General features: G+C 35.4%; 4 long non-coding RNA genes across 6 annotated transcripts; 2 read left to right on the top strand and 2 right to left on the bottom strand.

The window, feature by feature from the left end:
• Positions 1-3453: 3453 nt before the first annotated feature.
• Positions 3454-6686, bottom strand: LOC138128657 (uncharacterized). The gene is made up of 4 exons (XR_011158820.1): positions 6449-6686; positions 5986-6386; positions 5657-5934; positions 3454-5561 (listed from the first exon to the last, which is right to left on the bottom strand). It is a non-coding gene; the product is annotated as an uncharacterized lncRNA (long non-coding RNA).
• Positions 6687-6750: 64 nt separating this feature from the next.
• On the top strand, positions 6751-7313 carry LOC138128656 (uncharacterized). Its single transcript, XR_011158819.1, has 2 exons — positions 6751-6967; positions 7085-7313. It is a non-coding gene; the product is annotated as an uncharacterized lncRNA (long non-coding RNA).
• LOC138128655 (uncharacterized) lies at positions 7251-8559 on the bottom strand. 2 transcript variants are annotated; one of them, XR_011158817.1, is made up of 2 exons: positions 7477-8559; positions 7251-7425 (listed from the first exon to the last, which is right to left on the bottom strand). It is a non-coding gene; the product is annotated as an uncharacterized lncRNA (long non-coding RNA). The 2 variants fall into 2 exon arrangements; XR_011158818.1 differs by having other exon boundaries at positions 7484-8559.
• Positions 8560-8855: 296 nt separating this feature from the next.
• Positions 8856-21174, top strand: LOC138128094 (uncharacterized). 2 transcript variants are annotated; one of them, XR_011158532.1, is made up of 3 exons: positions 8856-8970; positions 19091-19159; positions 19247-21174. It is a non-coding gene; the product is annotated as an uncharacterized lncRNA (long non-coding RNA). The 2 variants fall into 2 exon arrangements; XR_011158533.1 differs by lacking the exon at positions 8856-8970 and adding an exon at positions 9011-9977.
• The last annotated feature ends 207 nt before the right edge of the window (positions 21175-21381 follow it).

Genomic DNA, 21381 nt, shown 5'->3' with positions numbered 1-21381 from the left:
CGCTGTCAAATAGTTGATCAAAAAACAGCAAAAGGTCACTCGTGTCGGAGGCTGCCGGGTCTAGATAAAATTGCGAACTAGGCTGCAACTCCTGGCTGATTAATGCCCTGGCCTTTATTGCGCTCGCAACTTTATGACTGAAAACTTGCGTACAATGTCGCACACTCATTTTCTTTATTTTCTCAGGCAGGATATGTTCATCTGTCAGCTTTACAAACTGGCTGTACAGACCCAATTTTTGATCAACACGGTAAGCGTCTACGACGTGTTGCCATGATGCAATTTTCTCCCTCCCATCCTGCGTAAAGGAAAGGTCCTTGGTAAGGAGGGCGTTCCGAATACCCTTCATTAAATGAGGGTAATCATAAAGATGGATCACTTCATCACCATCAATAGTGTATCCGTGATAGTTATTCTCGACGCCCCTGCGCAGACACTCGGCATTGGTATCATGCAGTAAGGCATTAACTGCTGCCACATTCGTCGCCCCCTGATCGCACACAGACGCAACCACATTCAAGCCCGTTTTCCTGACATTGCGCACAACTTCTTTAATCATGCGAACCAGATCGCCTTTAGATACCTTCCCCTCCGTGTAACAATAGCATATGGGTTGCTTCCATTTTCTGTACACTCCCTTTATCATAAACACCAGTGCGTGATCTGTGAATGCAGGGCGTTTATGGGCACCACCGAAATCCACAAAACCTTTTATAGAATCCGACTTTTGGTCATATTCGAGTCCAGTTGATAGTGCAATTTCGTCAAACATCAGTACACAATTGCGTTGAAGGGGTTTCATCTTGTCCACTGAATATTTTAATTGTTGAAACACAGCTTCATTGATTCCACAAGAAAAAGGCAAATTGTTCAGCAGGGTCTGCAGGGTTTTTTGCGCATATTTATATGCCTTCCCGCTTTGTTTCATTAATGATAATGAAAAAACTTTGTCGTCCATAGTGAACCGTCGGCCTTTAGGTTTTTTCGGCTGGTTCTCTAATTGGCTTACTATGAAGTTCAACGTTGTCTCATTTAACTCTTGCATTTGCTCTAACATTGCAGGGTGTTTTTTAAGTGTTGTCAGAGTTTGCTGTAACTTGGATCTCCCTTTCTTGACACGCCTTACTGTATTGCGAACAGATTTCAACTTTTTAATGAGATCTTTTTCTCTCAGACTAATGGCTCCTGTCCTACCACCATGTGTTGAAGACTCCATAGCTAGGAAATATATAGCAATCAGGCATATCATACCATTACACATTAAAAAAACAATGGCAGGACCTATGTAATATGATTTCATCAATGCATGTAATATGTGAGGACTGTAATATTTGAAGACTAATTGCATAATGGATGTGAATCCATCCCTAGAAGGAAGGCAATTGTTACTAAATTTAAAAAACAGAACAATACGCATTTGCTATACTGCCACCAAGCCAGTTATAATCCATAATGCATCATATACATATGCCCAAGCCACCATTCCTCATAACACATAACACTTCTATGTTACAATAAAACAACCGATTTACATGCAAATTTACCTAAATGTGGAGAAGATGAAGTGGCTCGTTCTGCAGTAGAAACGTTCTCTGATGAGATTTCGGCAATATTGCTTGTCAATGGCATTATTTCCATTTCATCCACAGAAATGTCTGCAGTAGATGTTGAAGCACATGAGTAATCAACAGATATGTCTTCTTTTGGATTTCCCATAAACTTTTTGAACAGCTGTTCTTGCAATTTTCCATTCTGGACTCTCAGTGGCTACAGATGAGGTCTGAGGAATATTTTGAAGAGCCACTATAAAAGTAATTACATGTTAAATAATGTTTACTATAGTTGGAGAATTATTAAATACCTCTCAATTTCTCTGGAGTGATTGGGTATGCAGCTGGAGTCTCAGGATATCTAAAGCAAGTCTCCTTTGTCGAGGGCAAATCAAATCCTACAAATTGATTGTTATTGATATTGATTGATTCTTAAACCTGTAATTAATTATGTAAATACCTATCAAATTGAGAGTCGGTAATGAGTATCTCTGCAACTTCTTATTATTTGATCCAGTAACAAAGCACATGTCACATGTCTTGCACATACACGATAATATGCCACTGCATGTTCTGGTACTTCAATCAATTTTGGATTGTTTATTCCTAAAATGTCAAAGTTTGACACTAGCGATAAAAAAATTATGAAAACTATTTTTTTAAATGCTACATCAGCCACATCTCACTCCGATGCAGACAGATAAGGCTATTGCAAGCTAAAAGAAAATTGGTCGTTGGCTGCTGTGGCGAGAAAATTACATTGCAGTAAGACTTGCATCTTCAATATAAAGAGGGGTTGGCAAGAAAACAGGCTTGAGAGGCCAATGCGAATAGGTGTTGGAGAGGTTTCTTTACTAAAGTTTACTTTCACTTTACTAATGTATTAATTACTTCTCGGTCTCATTTTTATTATTACAACTTTTTATTATTAAAATAGCAACGCCTGCTGCACGAACGCCAATGAATACAGCCTGATTTAATCTAACGAAAAATACGGAAATTTTCGCAAGCTATCGTTCACTTTTGGATGGCCGCGATTGTACCTTGCAGTTTCTTTATCGGTACATCCAGGCACACAACACGGTCGGATGCGAGTGGTGGTCATCTTTTCATTAATCACAAGCAAAAAATCGAAAAATGAAAGTTTAACGCCAAACAAATGAAACAAACAGCACGCCAGTCCTTGGTGGTCTTACTCCAAATGACTCCAATACCAATATGGCATTAAGGTTTGTGTTCTGTGTGCCCGCTGCCATACACAGCACAGCGGGCACTCGGGCATCCGTGACTCGGGCAGCCGATGACAGCTGCTTTCCAGGTATCTACGCGAGTAGTTCCGAACTACTCCAGGGGTACAACAAGTGTTCCATGTAATTTGTGGAACTACTCCAGAACTACTCCGTTATACCCTTCCCCTGCCCCCTGAAGTACCTACCTAAATTTTGGTACTCGGAGTTTTTTTGTGGTGGGGATGTTAAGAAATGTCAAATATACGGTGGGAATCGGACTCAGATGACACTAATGACAGTGAACAGTACAGGAGTAAATTCAGCGTTCCAAGCGGCACAATCCAATGAACAGTTCGGCGTAGAACTGTTGGAAAGCAGCTGACATGTTTCGGTTCCTTGTCATTTCCTTGTTAAAGTCCCTAGAAACCATATATTTAGAACTCCTATATTGCGTGTTCTGTTAGAATCTAATGGCTTGCCCGTTTAGGGATAAAGGGAGACAAAACATACATATTGCTGCACCGTTGTAAAAGAAATTATTTTTGCGCTTGCGCTACCATGTTAACCACGGCGATTTGAAATTCATGGCATCTAAGTATGTGAATTTTTGATTAAAGTATAAAATGACTAGGCAACCTTATCATAAAAATGAATGCAGACGTAAGAAACAGTACTCAACTTGAAATTATTTTTATTAAAAAAAAATGTACAGTAACAATTCATAATGAAAAAATTATGTAATTGGAAAAAATATAGTGTACATTTACTGACCCTTGAATAAAATTAATTTTGTGTATTTCTGACGAATATACTCATCTTTCGCAGACATTGTGCTGGCTTCGTGAAAAAAACGTACTTTTAAATAAAATTCAATTATTAATTTGCACAATAGCACCCTGTGATTATTCAAAATATCTTGCGACATTACATGGTTGTCCATTTCTGTGTTGTCGAAGGGAACTCCTAATTTATGAAATACTTCGTTGCTAAGTATAGCTTTCATATTTTTGGCAGTTAGGCGATGGGAATTTTGCCTTACAATTTTTTCGCACAATGTGCAAATAGAGGTCACATCTCGTGACGGTGCTGTATAGTAAGTTCCCCAATCCTTGATCTTTGACAACAACGGCATGTCTTTGCCAATAATCTGCCGAAGGCAGACACTGCAGTCGATTTTTTTGGAATTTTTTTTTGAAATATAGCCTGCTATATAATTTACGGCATTTTCCACATATTGGCTTAATTGCCAAAAAGTACTTATGTAGTCATGTCCGAAATCTGATACAGATTTGTTCAGTACTTCCGCTTCGAGACATGTAATTTTCTTTCTACTTGCAGAAACATGTAGAATCTCCACCCCATCGAAAAGGCAGTTGCCATTCTCTACCTCTTTAATTTCATGCCTTACTAAAAGACGCTTGTATGCGCTCTTGAATTGAAGTGCATTAGGATTATTGTTGAATCCTCCCCTACTTCTTATTGCACTGAAAAATGTTTCCAGGTAATCTTGCGATAACTTATACGTCAAGAGATATGCTAATCCGTGAGGTTTCAATGCATCGAACAGCTTGAACATGTTTTTCAAACAAATAATTAGTCCTAAAAAGCCCGTCTTTCTGTTCGACTTTAAAATAGACTTGCCATCTGCACACTTTAGGCTTTCAATATAAGTTATGAAATTATCGGCATACTCCTTCAATATTAGGTAGTTGTCCTCAGTCAATGGAGTGTCAAATTTTCTTTTTGAAAACCTATTTTTACAATTTAGCATATCTGCTATGTTGTTAAATGCCAAACAGAAATTTGCTGTGGGCAAGCAACCGCCAAATTGTCTATTTAATTTGACATCAGGGATTTTAGTCAAAAAAACAAAAGACTTGTACACACTTTCACTTAGCACTTGCATAGCTAACCGAACGTTCATTCTGTTGTTAACAAAATTAGTGTGTTTTGAAGTTAATTTATTAGCTAAACGTAACCCCTCATTCTTTTGTAAATTATGTAATTGCACAATGTATTCCCAACTTATGTCGTCATCCCCAGTTTTTAAATGTTTTCTGTCGCCTAGAGTGTTCCGAACCAATTTAATCATATGACAGAAATCCAAGAACACATAACAGTTTTCAGATGTTATTGGATTTCTAAAATATGGCTTAAAGTTGGAACTAAAATACTCGAAATCTGCCCCCAAACTTGTGCACATACTTAAATTTGACGTTGCTCCATCAAAAGTTATCGAATAAACTTTCGCTTTAGCGTCCTCCAATAAACGAAATGCTTGAGTCAATAGATTCGCCCGTTCGCTTCCATTTAAGCCACGATTTAAAAAATACCCAATAGGAATTTTCCAATGGTCATTTAATGACACTGCCATAAGTACTAACGCATTTGTGGCCATTGGTACATTATCATTTTCTTGTTGAACGTTCACCGTTCCACAATCCACACCGCCATGAAACTCATTGTCAAAGAAAACATTCGCCTCTTTAATCGACATTTCATCAACAACCAAATTTATTATTACTGGCTTGGAAGTAGCACGAAGAGCTATAGCATCAAACGCTTCCTTGGTAAAGCCTGGAGAGCCATCCACTACTCTATACCACTGTCGGAGAGTTGAAGGATGTGGCAAAAGTTTATTCCAATGCTTTCGCACATAATTATAGGCCTTAGGAGAATAAAAGTGTAAAGTCAGGGCGAAACTCCTTATTTCTGGCGAATACTGTCCTTTCTTTTTCAGATTTCTTGAAACAATATCCTTCATGCTAGAAGGTAGCATGTCCTGAAATTGAAATTAATTATATATATATATATATAAACATTTAAATCTAATGGTTTAAGAAAATTAAGAGTCCACCAACCACAAGCCATACTAACCATTAGGTTATTTCCTGCTTCTTCAGTCATTAATCCTTTGTTGTTCAAATGTTTTATTAGTTCTTTTAGAGAAGCAATGCGCTTCATTAGATATCTGTTTTTGTTCTGTAAGGTTTGAATCATCTTCGATTTCTTTTCATCGATTCGTCTCACTAATGACAAAACTCTTCGGGCTCTTTTGGGAGTTGAAACGTCTGGTGTTTTTATTTCCGAAATAAATCGTGGCTCTGCAAATTTTCGTTTCTTGGGAGTCTGCATCATATTTCCACTCTCAGCACCTAAGAATTAACAAATGTAATTCAATACATGGGAAAAATATATTGTCTTACTTTGCTGATTAGAATTGCATGCTTTGGATTCCACTTCCATTATGTCAGATTCAACTGATTTACAGATTTCTGGTGTTGATGTAGCTGCATTCATCTCACCACACTCCATGATATCTATTACTGAAATAGCTGACAATGGAGTTTCTTCCATCATAGGTGATGAAACTTCATATGAAACATTAATTGCTGAAGGTGGTGGATTATACACTACTATTGATGGCACAGGGACTGCTCCTTGTTTCAGAACCATTCTTCCTCCTCGTAATTTTGCATTAGGTTCAACATAGTCACCAGGTGTAAAGTGAAGGGAACAAATTTTTACTTTTGACACATTATCCACTTCTTCAGAGAATCCGCAGACTTTAAACCACGCTTCGCGCGTTTTTTGATCATTGGGAAACCTTCGATAATAATTAAGAATAATTAATCCTTTGTTAATTGCAAAAATATTTTCAATACTTACTTGTGGAAACTTCTCGTGGATCCTTGGTCGTGTTTTAATTGTTTACCGTTGACCAAACACAAATAACAATTTCCCGGCATGTTTCAACACAAAAAGTACAGAAACAGTCGAAAACAAGACGCGGTTACAACGAATAATAATTAAAAAAGAAAAGAAAAGCAGTCGAAAACAATATAACACTATGGTCGAAAACACATGGAAAACACGTTTAACGAAAGTGACGGTTGTCAACTGTCAGTTTTCAATTTCCAGGGCAGACGCTACGCTTCCGATTGGTTCACAGTCAGCGCAAACGCATCAGACATAATACAGGGTTATTATAAATGTTTGTAGTCAACGAGCCCATGAAAACAAATGAAATTTTTTCTTTTGCCGTTCCATAGTTCAATACGAAAATGATACGAAGTAGATTATTATTCTTGACATTAGGAGGTTATGTTTACCTTCAAAAAATTCTTTGAATTATTAACCACAACAGTGAAGATTCGTTTAAAGAGATTGTTCCAACGTTTTAATACCGTGAGTAACAGTGACTTAAATCCATCAAGACGGGATTTGTTATCAAAGTGAACTTTAAAGTTCATATGGTTCAATCCATCTCATACGGACAATAAAATTTAATTTTCTCTATTTCAGTTTTGTAAACTTATCCACTGGTGTTTAACCACAGGTGTGTAGAACTGAATTGTTGCTGTTAAATTATTCAATGGGTACTGAATCATTTTTGTTTTAAAAGTTTCGAGGAAACAATGTTAAGTACCACAAGATTCCAAAACTGTTGATGGAAAATGAGAGAATGAAATCATTGTAAATAGACATTTTATTTATGTGTTATATGGCAACAAATTAAAGCTATTTAACTGTCCAGCAAGGTTTTATTGTTGTTAATGTGCATTAAATGATTTCCAATGTTATAATGTGGAGGAGCAGGATACACAAGATGGGCGACGTCAGACAGGGGCATGTGTTGATCCAATCTGGAATAGTTGTTAATGAAATCAGCAACAAATATGGAAGAGGAGGTATACTTATTACTTCTAACGTCTCCCTAAGTACAATCAGGTTATGAACTTAACAGCAGGACCACAAGGGCGTAGTAAAGGGGGAGGCCACAGGTGGGCCCGGCCCACTCCAGAATAAAAGTAAAACACATTAAAAACAAGATACATCTGCAATATCTATCTATCATCTGTCTGGTTTCAAGTCTGGCCCACCCCAGCAAAAAATCATTGCTACGCCCTTGCAGGACCATGCCTTGTTGGAAAAGAATGACAAATCCAAAGTTCTGTTATCATTTAGGTTGTTTAAAAACCAGCTGCAATATGCAACACGACGTGGATAATCTGCTGGTTTCAGTTCTTGAAACAATGACATTTTATAAGGGTGCAAATTTAATCTTTTCTTCACAATTTTCTGACATGTGCTCAGTGCTACACCTGACTGTGCTGACAGCAATGATGTTCTGGGATTTTGTTCCATTCTCTCTCTCAAAACTTCACCAACTTGAAGCCTTCTCGATGACTTTTCCTTTGAAGCATCTCTAGTTTTGTCTATTCACAATCCATCGAATGTGGGTCATTAAAGATTGTTCCTCTATCTCTAAATTAGGAAACTTTGCGAGATATTGATCCTTACATGATTGCATTCTGTTTTCATCTCGTACACCATTTTAATAAAATGAAATAATAATGAAAGTAGTCTGTTCCACGGTGTACCCCATTGCAATCCTAAAAATCCTTTTTATTCTAAAAAATGTGTTTAGGAGAAACTGATAATTAGGAGAGAGAATTTGGAAGAGAACAGTTAACCTGAAAATAAATTTACTTGAAACTTACAGAATTTTACTAACCTAACCTTGATCACTGTTGTATACTCATCGTCGTCGTCTGTGGTCTTAACACTCTTACTCTTAACTTTTACTAAAGACTTATTTTGATTCGAAGGAAAAAAATGCGGTAATCAAGTGATTTGACATTAACAGCGACTTTTACCGTTTCAGTTGGTCAGGAGCTCACTCATACCAATATCCCACTAGATACAGTGCAGAATCGAAACAAGGCGGCACAAATTCATGGCCTACTTGGACTACAAACATTTATAATAACCCTGTATATACTACGGTGCAGCAACATATAGTTGTTCCGTTTTAATTTCTTAAGTTTTGCCACTCCAGCCGCAATATAGGAGTGTTAAATATATGCTAGAAACTATAGTTTCTAGGGACTTTAATTCCTTGTCATAGACAACACAGTAAACTTATAGAACGCAAACTCCCATAGTTTTTTGTTTACTGTGTTGTCTATGTTCCTTGTGTTATGGTGCCACCATCTAGTGGCATTCAATTTAATTAAAAGTTTGTGCCAGGACTATAGATGTCGCGACAAACAGTGAAATCAACGGATTTCATTGGAGATTCACGGCCCTGGTTCCGTTGCGTTGCGTTGACAGTTGACACACGCGTTGCCTTCTGTCGTTATTAATTTATTAGTGTGTTAAATCTTAAATCAAATTGTTTTTAGGGGGTAAGTAATATGTTTTGATATTAATTAAATGTTATAAGTGTAAGACTTGGTTTTTGCTCAAGGGCGTTATCCCTCAATATTTGATAATTAATCGATCAGACTCATCGATACACATTAAATTAGACAATCTCAGCTACAGTCATACGATAATCTACAATCGGACTCACCTCCACCTCATTCAGTCATTCAAATGGTAAAGCACAGGTCCGGACTCGGGTTTGCTCAATGGGACGGTACAAACATGTAAACGATAAACACCTGACACATCTGTCACAAATCAAGGTCATACAGTGACTCACCCGGGGGATTCCTCCCCCTAGTCCGATCATGACGAGGGGCTCCAATCGCAGGCGTCGTCTTCAGAGCGCTACGTTCCGGGTTTGCGTTGGATGGTCTGGTAGTACCTGTAACAGCCCCGTGTGCAGTTTGGGATGCACGGCCCGCCCGCGGTCTTCACAGAAGAAGACCGCCACGGCCAGCGTGTGAGCCTACAACCCACTTCCATACGATACTGTGCTCCCTCAGTACAGGAGAGCCGGGGTTACCTCCCAACCGTCTATCAAGCGCGTATGATCTGTTACATTTGGTTGTCACCACCGGCCATCTCGACAAGACGCGCCCAGTCAACGGCCGAGCCGTGTCATGAGCCAAAGATGCCTCACCCGGACATCCGGTGCTCAGGAATTATACCATGGTATCTGCCAGAGGTTTTAGCGCATTGGTGGTACTGACATCACAGCCCAGGTTGCCCAAACCTGCTATCACCCAGTTACCAACACACCTGGTAACTGTATCACCGGCTAGCACAAGCGTGATTCACTGCACCACTCTCGGGTCACAGACTATTCACCTGCCGTCACTCTCGTACTCGTACCTGGGACAGCCCGTCGGTTCCAGCTGCCAAAGCCACACTGTCCCTGTCTCGCCTGTGGGACTCGTAAAAATCACCCCCCTAGTCAAGGACCTTTCAGAACGTAATTTATGAGCCACATGTTTGGGTGGAAGAGGTAGTTTTTCTGTTGCGTTTTTAAAATTCTCTTACATAAGTAATAGTATATAACGGTATTTGGCCGATATGGGTTATGTAACAGACGAGGTTGAGATATTGTAAAATCGAGGCAGAGCCGAGATTTTATAATCAACCGAGTCTGTTATATCCATATCGGCCGTATGTTGTTTTATAGTTTTCTTTATATCAATAATACTTAACATTTAACGATGATTTATTTGTAAGACTGACATTTCTCTTTACTTCAAAATTAAATTTAGTTGTCATCTGTGCCGTAACCGTAGCAACGGTAGCAAAAATAACGGCCTCGGTCTGATAATTTTGAATAACGGCCTAGTCTGTTATGGGTATCATATCAATCAAGCATTGAGTACTGATAAATCCTAATAACAGTATGGTATAAAGAAAAATATAATTCGTCTGCTTTCCGTACATTTTCAACGGTTTTGTCGAAAATTAAAGTAAATGAAATAACTGAACAGCCACGTGGTACATTGTTATCGTTTTCCAATGTCGTAAAAGAAAAACGTTGCTTTCACGTCCAAAACAATAGTAATTAATAGAATAATTATATTTATTATACTATTACTGTCAAGTTGTAACATGTGTTGAATTGAACCTAAACTTAATTATAGGTTAGGCAATTTTCTAAATTTATGTTTTTGTAAAGGTTTTTTAATATCTCAGAGGAAATATCAACTTAAAGCTGACTCGTACTGTAAGTTGTTTCCGTTAGTTTGCTAGTTTCATAATCCAGAAAAGTTGTCCAAATCACACAATTCTTGGCTGCAGCTACTTTTTATACTTAGAAGTAAGAGAATAATCTCATTTATCGGAAAAAGGGCATAACCCATATTCAATTTATAAAATAGTTTATTATTCGACTTCGCACTTGTCATCTAGTAATTTCTCACTAGATTTCTCCTCCAAAAAGAAGAAATTACACTGGTATATATGTGATTATCATAGCCACACAAAACATACTCAGCTTATTTCATAAAACTACTTATTTCAGATTACCAATTTATTAAACTCAACTTAACAGTAAAGTTAACAGTATTTTGACAGTATAAGTAGCTAGGATAGAAAATAAATCTCTCACAGTTAGTTGCATTCTAAAAAATTAATAGATATGTATAATAACTCCAAAAATTAAAAAACCACCACCTGTTGAATTATGTTGGTGAAAACAAAAAAATACCCAAAAATTATTTAATGGTTTAGGTTGGTATTGACTGTGTGCATCATTTGTATTTGCAAATTTTATAGTCCAGTGTTTCTCAAATTAAATAATTTTTTTCTTAAATTATTTTGTAAACCCAAACCAGACAAATCAAATGAAATCATAATTCATTTTACCTTCTTTTTTTGAAGTGACATATTTGTCACTAGAAAAATTACTAAACAGTGTTGTCGGTTAAATTTTCATGCTGTGATGCCGCTTATGTGTTTTTTTTTTAATTTTTGGAGCCATTATAAATAGTGTAATTAATTTAGAGTTTCAATCACAGAACTAATAATGACAAGTTTGTAATAACGTTATTTAAAAATAATTTGCCAAATAGCTCTGTTGGTGATTTTATACAAATGACCTCGAGCACGACTAAAAAAGTTGATTTTTTTTAAGGACAATTTGTTTTGCTTAGGGTATCAACGAGCTCTCTGTTTACGTTGTCATCATCGATTAAATTACTATCATAAAAACTTCTCTTTACCACAATTGGATTTATGCGGACTAAAAATATTGTTTATTACCGATTCTTTGCTATAAAACTACACTGACCACCAAAATTAACGCATCACTTGTATTTTTACGGTTTTTTTGAAAAGTTTTACTTTAAAGCAAAAAATTGTTATACACACTGAAAATAGAGGAAAAACATGGATCATTCTACAAGAGTAAATAAAATTTCCAGCCACTGTGTCCAAAAATGAGCAAAAATATGGTTTTTGCTCAATTTTTAAATTTACTCGAAAATAATTTTTTAGTAACAGTTGAAAAATTGAATCAGTATAGGCATTGCCATCTCGAACTCCAGGCTTTAAGCCAGACAGCGTGTGACGTCACGAGGAAGGCCAAACGTCAAAATTTGACATTTGTTTACATTTTCAGAAAGTATCAAATACGGTGTTTTAATCATTCTTATGGAAAATTGTGAGATAAGCAAAAGCTTGGTGGCAAGTGTATATAATAGTTTCAGTTGATACCAGGGTATTTACTGTTCATCGAACGTCGCAAGAGACGTTGAAACCTGGGAAGTATTTTTATACCCTATCAACATTTTCGTGATTACAAGTCGTTGTAAGGGCAATTTAGTTGAAACTATATTTGCTACACATATAATTAAGATGTATGAAGCATTTGTTGTGATTTGGTGTTATTTAAATGATTCACAAAGTAAAAATCACGAAAAAACAATAAATACACAAACTTAACCTCACTTGTAAATGACAATTTTCGCGTCATTAATGGCATTTAACTCCACGAGGCAGTAATTGTAAAGCCTAAACACATCGTTCTACTAAAAAAAAAGAGTTCTAACCAAAAATTTTACTGTTTTTATTAAATTCTGTAGGTTTAATGCGTTTTTCGATGAAGCCTTTACTGTGACGTCACGATCAAAAACAATTGCTGCCTTAAGGCTTTGTGTTCTAGATGGCAATGGTATAGGCGAACGAAATGTTCTAAAGTAACCTCTGGCGGAACCTGGTTGAATTACTTTGTGAAGTATACCTCGTGGTTGTTACATGTTTGTTTACTATTTACTAAAGTTAATTCAAGTTGCAAAAAACCACTTTGCCTTTGCAACAGCACTTTTATGGCATTAGTCATTTGAAATTACTTTAAAACTGTACTTATATGGAAAATATTCAATCCAAACTATGATTTTCTGGTCCCTTTGTGCCTTTATTTGGTTCAAAATAGTTATTTATTCTTATCTGACCCAAAACACATTTGCCCGGAAAAACTTATTGAAATAAAACTATAAGTACTGGGTGTTTACCTTTCTTTGTCACGTAGTATATGACAGGACCTGACTGCAATCTAACAAAAAAATATCTTGGCCTGCTGCGTATTTAAAACAACGTCAACGGCTAATAACTAACAAGTAAATCTATAACCTCAAAAGTTCATTCAATATGAATGTTTAATCTTCCGTAGTTTTTCATTAAATTGGTACCTACATTTTAACAGATTTGGATTAAAAGAAAAAGTTGATAGACATAAAGCATGGATGCTTAAGTTTTCAGGCACAGAGCAAATAAAACCACTCTGGTGACACTTTTTAAGACTCTCGGCCCTTTCCCAACACACTGAGATGAGGATACTGCCTCCAAATAAGAAAAAAACAAAAACAGAAACGAAATAACGTAATGTACTTCTTACGACGGCCATATTTGTCACGATTGCAGCGCCACCATCGGTCATTTGTTTCGCCTATTGACATCAATCTTCATTTACTTTTAACATGGGTGATGTTAGGAACAACTTCGCATTTAAAAAGTCCGTGCGAGTGATTTTGTTAGCTCAGAATTAAGAGAGTCGGAGGACTATAGCATATCACTTTGGTATGAACCAATCTACCGTATTTAAAGTTCTAAGAAGACATAGGGAGACTGGACGGCACACAAGGAGGCGGGGACAAGGCCGAAAACGGATCACAACACCTCACCAGGACCAATACTTAAGGTTAATAAGCATTAGAGAAGGGTTTCTCACTGCTCTCCGACTTCAAGATCGCATGTTAGACAATATGCACTCCGCCTGGGTGAAAATACTGTTAGAAAATGACTAAAGGAGGATCAGATACATGCGAGTCCGAGAAGACCAGCCACTGGATCCAAGTTAACTGCAGCTCTTCGGAGGGCCCGTTTAAACTTTGCATTAGAACATGTTAATTGGGTCGAACAAGATTGGCGCAGAGTTTTGGCCTTCGGTGAATCCAGGTTCTGTCTATACAAGTCTGACGGACAGGTAATAGTGTATAGACGACCTGGTGAGTGATATGCGCAGTGTAATTTCGTTACTAAAGAGAGTTTTGGGGTAGGGTCAATAATGGTATGAATAGGAATATCTTTAGACGTAGCTACAGAGCTGGTGGTTTCAGTTAGACGCACTTTAAATGCACATCGATATAGCACGAACATCTTGGAACCTGTTGTTGTACCTTATGCCCCATTCGTAGGGCAAGACTTCATTTATATGCAAGATAATAGACAGCCACATATTGCAAGGGAATTTCCGACTAATTTAGGACTATTGAAATATCAGTTATGAAGTGGCCAGCACATAATGCCGGGAACCCACTTGCTCCACGCCACGCCACACTAAGCTACACTACGCTACGCGACGGAAATGTGTGCAGAAATTTAACAAAGATTTGAATGCACTGCGTACTCATTTGTTCCATGCTATCCGACAACACGCCACACGACGTGGGACGACGTATGCTCGATCCAACCGTCCAGACTTTTTAGTAAGCGTGTTGTCCCCCCTCCTTGCTTCTTCAGCCCCGCAGTAGAGATTTTCATACAGGAAGTCAAGTTTTACCGCCCGATCGAAAACACCCACTTCTAATCGATTTAAAATTCTCAAAAAATTCAGGAATTATTATGTATCACTGTAGAACATTCTGTAAACATTTCAAATTTTTTAATGAACGGGTCAATATTTCGTTTTAATTCAATAACCACTACATTAATTTACATAATTTTTCACTAAGAGTACTTTCAAACATTTAGGAAAAATTTGGTGTCATTGAAATCATGAAAACATCATCGGTTTTTGAAATAAATGGAATTTGATATTAAAGTACAAAATTATATCCGTCACAAGACGTAACGTGGCGTGTTCATAGTGTGCCTATTCGTTCGGCAATGCGAACACTTATGGGATAATATGGAAAAACTGTTACAGGCAATGTAAGGACATCCAAATGACTTCAGTCAGCTAACAAGAGCACTTCTGGATATTTGGCAAAATATAGGCTAAATTCATAACAGAAACCTCATTTTTAACATGCCACTACGTTATTGAGCTACAATTAACGCTAGAGGGGACAATACAAGATTTCAGGAAAATAATCTTTAACTTTCGATGGTTTTTTTCGATTTCTCATTTTTACTCGTGATGTTACCTTTTCGAATTTTTGTATTTTTTTACATTTATGTACTCTTTTTTGTAAGAAAATGTGTTGAAAATATTTCCCATGGTTCAGCTGTTATTGTTGTTTACATATTTTTTTAAATATTTCAAAACATTTTTTTTAATTAAAAAAATCAAAGTGATGCGTTAATTTTGGAGTTCAGTGTATTATACTTACTATATGGTCTTTGGTTAACTTGGTAATATTTTTGACCCTCTTAATTTCAGATTATCGTTGTTCAATTATTGAATTTCTTTATTTTTATTTTCAATTTGCTTTATCTGAGTGATTTCTCTATATTTAAATAAAGTCTTTAGTGTATTACATAAAATATGAGTAAAATATTTCTTCTAAAGTAATATAGTATTCTCTAATTTCTTGACCCCTTTTTGTATTAAATCTCATTATTAGGGATTTAAAATTATGAACACACAATGAAATCTATGCTATAGGCTTTGCCATTTCTATTGAAACACCACCTGTTGATTGACAGTTTGGCAACGCTGCAAATATGTTTAGTAATTTTTTGACTATTATTGCCAATCTTGATTTTTGTTGAATGTCATGTCATATTTGACTCAACGCGTCTTTCATTCAATTATAACCCAATAATTATCAAGAATTTATTGTTTTTTGAAGAGAACTCTTATTAAATTATATGATAAACTGCATTTAAGTCAGCCAATGTGGTCAGTCAGAAAAATTTGTGTTGAAATTTCAGAAATCTTTTTCGTAAGTTAAAAAAGGTGTTTTTCTATCATTCTAAAAAGCGTCAGCGTCTTCAGCTTAGAACGTATTTAACATATTTGCTAACAATGTTAACATTTAGGTAGGTATAACATCAAAATTAAATCCCGCACTTTTTATCACACGCCACTTGGCACATGCGCCTTGAGGGGACACTTAAATTATTGTTCTAAATTGGTTAATTGTAACTTTGATTTTCATCTCTTCAGCTAAACTTTCAGTGCAGTTTTATTTGTTATTAATTATTATAACTCATTTAACTTTAACAGCAGAAAAGTGAGGTTACGTGTAAGTTACGTTCATCCTCTGTGGTTTCACTATAAGAAAAATTCAATAAAAACATTTCAGCAAGTGTAGTTTATTAAAATACTTAATACATTGAAATAAACCAAAATTTTTTTACTTAAACTTTTCCCCAATTCATTCAATTATGAGTTTTGAGTTCCTCAAACTCGTGATTTTTTTTAATCCTTACAATCTTATCCCACATTGCCCACATACCCCCATAATACCAATTTGTTTTTCCAGATATCTGATATTGTTGTCTACAGAATTATCCAATCACACCTGAGAGGCGAATTCCTTCAAGATTCCAAAACTGGCGCCAATTCTTTGATTTTGTAATTTCCTTGTTCATTGATTAAAATTCTTTGAGTTTCCCTTGGGTTTTACGTTCCACCTTCCAGCAAGGAACACTAACCACGACAGATAACCACGCTAAAAACCACTCACTCGCATTTGCAGTGGTAGGACTCGCAGGCGTAAAATTTTTATATTTCTATGAACATTTATATTAAATTATTATATACATATATGTATTAAGAATGCACGATGCGTCGACGAGATAAATAATTGCTAAATGTGTAGTTAGATCATTGATTTATCAATTTATCATACTTTTTTTGACAGTGATTTGCTTTGACGTTTTAGGAACTAGAAAACACCAGAAAATGTCAAAATTTCAAATTTCTCACTACAAGCCGTTTTACAACCAACCGAACCTGTTACACATTGCTAAATGTTAGGAAAAATCCAACAGGTGGTGTTTCAATAGAAATAGAATAACGGAAACTATTGGTAAATTATTTAAATACAATGGTAAACCACGTACTCAAATAAATTTTATAGTTATTTTCACTTATAAAATCAAATATGTTTAATGAATTAGGATTAATTTTATATTGCTTTAAAAGATTATATTCGTTAACGTAATTTTCATATCTGTCTGCCAACTCTTCTTCAAATGAAAATAATATTTCCTAACTTTTTTTGCCTTATTGTTATTCATCATTATTGATTCTTTAAAATTTTTAATAGTTAATAATATCCAACGCTTTGAATGAATTGTGCGCGAATCCCCATTTTTTAATATCATTTTGTATATATTCATATAAATTTACTTTTTCATGTTTATAATAATCTATTTCTATTATATCTAAAAATATTTTTCGACTACGTTTTTTCTAATATACAATCCCATAAATTCGTGGACATAGTCCACTCATGAGCCGAAGGCGAATTCTAACAAGTTATTTGTGATTAATATTTCTTTCTTTTTCTGAAAAAGAACCCATGTATACAAAAAATACTACTTCGTCTTGTGAAGGGTCTTTAGACTCGAATATTTAGTATCTGACAAAGCAAGACTGTATCGATTTTCTTTTAAAATCAACACCTACGTCTTCATTTATAACATTTGTTGATTTTTCATAACCCAATATTTCTGCTACATCTATACCTTTAAACCAAGGTTGATTATCATTATCTAATATGAAAAATACAACAAATAATAGTATTTTTCGTATCCCACCACCCGGCGGCAGGCAATTTTGCCGGAGTACATACACTATTACGGATAATACTATCAAGTAATAATGCAGTGCTTATCAACATAATTACCGGCGTCTCGCCTCCACATTTTGACTTTTTTGTGTTTTATGTTCTGTGTCAATGTTAAGGAATTTCCTCACGATATGACATGAGTATAATAATATACCTCTAAGTCCAAAATTTTTAAATTTTTAAAAAGAGATTGCGGTACTATTCCTGTTGCTGAAATTATACTTAAATGGTAAAATCGAAATTTTTTCTAAACACCAAAGATTTCTCATAGCAACGGAGAGTTCTAAATATTTATTAATTTTTGTATTATATTGTGTGAATTTGGAACAGCTATATCTAAAAGATATGCTTGCTTTTGTTGTTTATTTAAAATAACTAGAGGTCGCCCAGCGGTCGAAATTCGACCGTTTTCATTAAATTTTTAAGTTTGAACGTTACTGAGGTTTTTTTTTTATTAAAGAGTATACCTCTATAATTATGTCATATAATTTTTTTGAATTTTGTTCTATTACGTCAGCTGCGAGCGTTTACAAATACGTCATTATGTACTAATTTTCGAGTTACATATTTGAAAAATACGAACGATAGGAAAAATGAGGTATAGTTTGGCTACGCCATATTTAAAAAACAATAACGCGTTTTTTGACATTTCCTTGGGTTTTTTTTAATTTGCCTATTTTTTCAAATTATATAAAATTGAAATAAAAAATTAATACTTGCAAAAAATGAAAAATAAAATAAAGAACACGTGTTTCGTATTTTTTATACCTATATTTTTTATTGAAACAAAAAAACCTGGCGGTTAAAAAATAAAATGTTGTCCATTGAACTTAAATATTCTCGTGTCAAAAATGGATTACTCCCTAGGATTTAGGGATATTCGTTACTAGGTTGCCATAAATTTGGTTAGGTTGGAGGCTATGTGGTTTCTGGTGACAAACAAAAGATATCCCTAAAATGTAACAGCAAATTAATTGTAACAGTTGCAAATGACTAATTTCTTGCTAAGTAATAGATGATTTTTCGTTTCACAATCAATTTTGGTTACTGGTGGCATATTTATTTGGATTTAATCTCTCAATTCAAAGTAACCAACCTTAGGCATTCAAAATAACTTTTGAAAATTCTAGTTACACACAACATGAAAAACGTTATTTCCCTAAAAGTTCGAATTCTAGGGAGTAATCCATTTTTGACACGAGAGTGTTAAAAGTGATTTTATTTTGTTCGTGGGGTTGGTCAACTCGCTGCGCTCGTTTCCCAATCTACCTCACTTACAAAATAAAATCTCACTTTTAACACTTACATCATAAATAACTATTTTGTATTATGTTTAGGTCTCCAGATTGTTTTACATTATTCTTATTGTTTCTAGCCGATGAGTTATCATCTAGAAAAAAGAGCAAGAATGGAAGGAGGAAGTGCAAATGAGGTACAAAGAAAGGCAAGTTTAATAAATGTAGTCTCATACCTGTTTATGTAACATTTCTGTTCTTGCATAGTTATGTGATATATGTTTTTATCTTTTCAGAGCACATCACCAAAGGAAATATGTATTTTGTCCACACAATCATTTAGTAAAATTATACATACTGCTGCCTTTGTGGATAAGACGTTATTTATTAAAGCCTTTCTTGAAGTAAGTCATGAAGTGATAGTAACTTTGGCGCCGCGCCGCTTTGGGAAATCAACAAACATGGACATGGTGAAAGAATTCCTAACAGGGAACAAAAAACTCTTCCAAGACAATCAGTTAAAAATATGGAAAGAGGAAAGGATTCTTTTTGATAAGTACTGCCAAGAGAATCCTGTCATATACGTGGACTTTAAACATATCACTGGTGAAACTGAAGATCAACTCCTTGAATCATTAAAGAAGCTCATTCACCGTGCATTTTATGAACATCAGTATCTTATAAAAGAGATTGATGGAAAATATTCTTGGTCAGATACGAAATTGAAGGTTGTGGACTGTATTGAAGAATTTGAGAAGTATTGGAAAACTTCTGAAAATTTAAGTCGAGGTGATGTGATCGACGGATTGAAGCTCTTATCTCACTGTTTACATGTGTACCATAACAAACTCGTTTATATATTAATCGATGAATTCGATTCTCCTATCATGAACATCATCGTCAACCAATCAACTTCAAATAATGATTTTGTGAAGAAAACCATCAATGTTATCAGTTGCCTCATGTCCATTACGTTCAAAAACAACGAACATCTCAACAGAGGGTTAATAAACGCCTGTGTCCGCGTCGCAGAAGTTTTATCTGGCGACGCGAACAACATCCAGTATTATCAGTTTTTAGAAGACCGCAAGTTTTCTGATTATTTTGGATTTACAGATACAGAAGTGAAGAGTCTGCTTGAAAAAAAAGAATTTGAAAAATTTAATAATGAGCAAGTAAAAAAGTGGTACAATGGTTATAAATTAGTGGGTGATGAAGGGGACTATGCCATTTATAGCTGTTATTCAATTTTAAAATATTTGGATAAAAGTCACGAAGAGATGAAACCATGCTTTAAGAATTACTGGGTTGACTCGGGCAGCATCACTTACCTAAAACATCTGTTTGGATATAATCCCATTCGTAAATTGATTGAAGATCTTATTGATGGAGAAGAGATCGAAATAATAGCCATTACAAAATTTGCGAAAGACAACATAATTGACTTAATAAACTTGGTTCATCGAGAACTTAAATCTATAGATGTGTCACATGCACATCTTTTCCTCCAATTTTTGACCGAAAATGGATACTTGAATGTTTTACGCACTAGCCCTGATAATCAAACAATCACCATTCGGATTCCAAATGAAGAAATTAGGATGTTGTTGCGGGGAAAATGTTATGATGTACACTTGTTTTCAAAGAAACACCAGCTTTTAGGTGATAATATTGGGGGTTATTTGCTTGCATTAGAATCAATGCTAACAAGAGAAGACAAAAATGTATTTAAAGAATATGCAAAGGCTGTCTCTAAATTGTTTGATGGAGCCATAATGCCCCAAAACGAGGACGAATTTCATTGTATTCTCTTTGTTTTGGCATATAATGCTAAATTTTATATAGTTCGCAGTGAACTAAGCATCTCCCGAAGAAAATCTAAAGGAAGACCGCCTCATCTTGATTTGCTTATGATTTTGAATGAAGCTGGCTTGATTGTGGAATTAAAATTTGCCGACCAATCATCAGAGGCCGCTCTTTCTCAAATTACAACGCGACAGTATGAATCAAGCTTCGACAACTACAAAAATGTCACAAAGAAAATTCTTATGGGTTTGCATATGACTAAAGAAGGGAAAGTTAGTCTGACTTACACTATTGGCGGTTCAGATCCAGAAACTGTTACCAGCCATGATGAATAGACTGTTGATGGCACAGACGTCTTTTTTTATTTGTATTGCCATTGTATTACCGTTGTTAAATGAATAAAATAATTATAATGGTGTTTTTAGCGTTTAAATTTTTATAAACACAATAGAACTGCATGAGTCTGTGTTGGGAATTTAGCTTTAGGCAACTTTGGGAGTTTCTGGTGTTCCTTTAGTTGGTGGTAAGGTTATTTTTAATATCATAGATAGTGGGTGAAGAGAATTTTATGGATTTAGAAGAATCTTTCGGTTTGTTCGTATTAGGATAATTAATTTTTATTTTT

The sequence above is a fragment of the Tenebrio molitor genome, chromosome 4 (genome assembly GCF_963966145.1).
Source record: "Tenebrio molitor chromosome 4, icTenMoli1.1, whole genome shotgun sequence".
Taxonomy (NCBI): Eukaryota; Metazoa; Arthropoda; class Insecta; order Coleoptera; family Tenebrionidae; genus Tenebrio; species Tenebrio molitor.
The sequence above is the reverse complement of the archived record's forward strand: the minus strand, read 5'-3'. Positions and strand labels throughout refer to the sequence as shown.